This window comes from Zingiber officinale, chromosome 4A, assembly GCF_018446385.1.
Source record: "Zingiber officinale cultivar Zhangliang chromosome 4A, Zo_v1.1, whole genome shotgun sequence".
Taxonomy (NCBI): Eukaryota; Viridiplantae; Streptophyta; class Magnoliopsida; order Zingiberales; family Zingiberaceae; genus Zingiber; species Zingiber officinale.
In genome coordinates this window covers 160,532,962-160,536,122 of record NC_055992.1, presented here as the reverse complement: position 1 = coordinate 160,536,122, position 3,161 = coordinate 160,532,962, and the positions used below count along the sequence as shown (strand labels likewise).

General features: G+C 46.7%; 1 pseudogene; it reads right to left on the bottom strand.

Moving 5' to 3' along the window:
• Positions 1–626: 626 nt before the first annotated feature.
• LOC121971985 lies at positions 627–2,248 on the bottom strand (annotated as a pseudogene).
• Between the last annotated feature and the right edge of the window lie 913 nt (positions 2,249–3,161).

Below are 3,161 nucleotides of genomic sequence, written 5' to 3'. Positions count from 1 at the left end.
ATGACATGTATGGCCTCTGGTGGAGAGGCATGACCGTGCCATTTAGCACGACCAACCTCTGAAGTTGCTTTGAAAATATGGCACGATCGTGCCAAATGGTATGACCGTGCCAAATGGCACGGTCAGAACACGATTCTTCATGGAAGGGGGGCATAGTCATGTGCTTTCACATGACTGCCCCTTGTTAGTTGCGGTCGGAACATGATTCTTCATGGAAGGGGGACATAGTCATGTGCTTTCACATGGCTGTCCCTTGTTAGTTGCTGGTGGGAGGCATGACTGTACTTTTAGGCACAACCAGCCCCTAATTTTTGGCTAGTGAAGGAGCAAGGCACTGCCTGCCCTTGGACTGGCACACGACCATGTCTCTAGGGCACGATCAGGTTGTTGATTTCTTCCGGAGTTGCTCCTATGTGTGTTTTTTCTCCATTTTCGCTCCAAATTATGTATTGTTAATAAAAATATGTAAAAAAAAAAATCTCCAAATAAAAGAATGGAAGTAAGATGTAATAGTGAAATAAAGTGCAATAAATATAAATTATACTCATGAAATATAAATAAATATAAGTAGATGTATGTCAAAAAAAATACATAAAAATATATATAATTTACGCACATCACACCCCTAGATTTAAATTTTTATTTGTCCTCAAACAAAAATTACATATAAACTCATACAATTAAATAGTGCATCGTAATCTCAGTCAATCAGTCTAATGCTATCAAATAATTTTATTGGCAATCAAGATATAAAAATAATTTAAATATGGCCTAAAAAATAATTCTCCGTGCTCAGTATAATAGTGACATAAATTTATCAAGTTTTAAACCCTAAACCTAGTCAACTTATCATAGCCATGTTTTGTTATACTATTAGTAATATACACTTATAAGAAAAGGATGGGAACTTATTCATAAGGCCTAGGAGATGTTCTTTGTTTGGATAGGAACCAAGCAATGAACGCATCGCGCACACATCGCTCTTGTGAGCTTAATGCATCATTTGCTTTGCACGTGCTTTTTCATATACGGAGCGTTTTTTTTCTTCTTCTTTAATATGAAACTGGAAATTAGTAAATTAGGGCAAACAGATTGAGCTGCTATCATTGATTTTCATCGCCGGCGTCTCCATCTTTCTGTTCGGTGGTGATGGATCGAACTCGAAGGCCGTCGATGAAGCCTTTGATTTCCTCCAGGACGATATCCGACTCCTTGATCTCTGGGAAGGCGTAGAAGGCGTGCATGGCCTCCGGGTACTCCACTAGCCGAGCTGCCCTCCCCCTAGCCCGCAGGCCCTCGTAGTACCTCCGCTGCCAGTCCTGTAGCGGGTCGAATCCCCCCACCACCACCATCGCCTCCGGCAGTGCCGCCTCCAGCTCCCCCTCTGCCCTCGGTCCGAACGGGTTCGCCGCCTCGTGGTCCCTGTCCGCCCCCTCCGGCAGGAAGGCTCGCCACATCCAGTCCGTCCGTTCCACCGACACCATCGGCGCTTTCGTCAACCGTAGCTCCGCCTCCGTCCGCTCCTCCCCGCCGAAGAACGGCTGGATCAGCACCATCCCCGCCAACCGTATTCGCTCCCACGCGCCCGCCGCTCACCGCCGCCCCATGTGGTGCGCGATGTTCGCCCCCGCGGAGTCGCCCGCCAGGAAGCAGCTGGAGAGATCCGCCAGTCCCGCGGCAGCAGCGTCAGCGGTTGCCAGCCCATTGCCGTCGAGGAATCGAAGGACGTCCGCCCCATCCTCGTATGGCGCCGGGTAGCGGTGCTCAGGTGAAAGGCGGTAGTTAACGGATAGCACCAGGGCTGGGATCTTTCGGCAGATCCGGCGGCAGACGGCGTCGTAGATACGGGAGTCAGGGGAGAGAAAGACGAAGCCGCCGCCGTGGAAGAAGATGATGACGGGAAGGGACTCGCCGGAGCTAGGGGCGAAGAGGCGGAACCAGAGGTTATGGGAAGGGTCGACGGTGACGTCGGCGGTGCGGACGCCGCGGACGGGGGTCGCGGAGGCCGGAGAGCGGGCGTCGATTAAGGAAAGGAGGGAGCGGTTGAGGGAGCCGTTGGAGCGGCGGCAGAAGTCGGTGACGGTGGAGATGGCAGCGACGGAGATCCGCGTCTTCCACGGGAGCTTGAGGGAGGCGGCGGAAGGCCGGGGCTTCGCTGGCGAAGTATCGGTTTCCGTCATCTTGGCGCTCGGTTTCCGTCTGTTTGGAAAGAAAGGGGAAAAGGAAGGTGGGCGATTGGCTGATTCACTCTCATGTGGTGGCCACTAACCGTAAATAAACATCCGGATCACGTGATCAGCTCAAAGAAGGAAGAAGACCACGTGTCGGTTGGTTTCCCTTCCTTTTTTTAAATATCAAATTAATTGAAATAGATATTTACAACCTTTACTATTAAAAAAACAAATATATTTCTGTATTTTAATGGATAAAAATTTCATATAATTAAAAAAAAAACAGTAATTTTTTAGAGAGCGTGCTCAAAATTTAGGATTGTCAACAACACACATCGAGAGATTTGAGAATGTTTAAAAGGCACATCTCCTCTTTACTAAAGAGAAGAATGCAAGAGAAAAACTTAATTTTTACGTAAGAGAAAAATGGAAAAGAAATATACTTTTGAGTATTCTCAAATCTCAGTGTGGTTTTTTTGGACAATTATAAATCTTGGGTGCCGTCTTCATAAATTGCCATAAAAAACAAAGAGCGAAGGGAAAGAAAAGTCTACTCTTCTACTAAGTTAAAGTGTGCCCATCCAAGTAAACGCAGCACAATAATTGTGATGGAGCTTCTTTTAGTTGGTAGACCACCAAAATTCTATTATTTCAACGAACGCCATTAATCACATTTATTGATGTGAGCGAGAGGGCGGTGATCTTGGTGTGGTCGGTGGCGTGGTACATGGCCACGGCAGGTGTGTTGCGTGGGAGGCCCAATCCAGAAAAGGTCCTGTCCATCCATTGATTGGATGAATTGAGTTCCATTTGTAAAGAATCAGGGATAATCCAAGGATCTTAGACCAAAAGATCCCTACCCGATACGCAAGAGTCTATTTAAAGTAAACAAGACCTTATTAAGACTTTAATTATTTGGTGAAGAGATAGATGGAATGGAATCCATCTGTTGAGTTAAGGAAATATTAAGGATAGACACGGTCCATCATT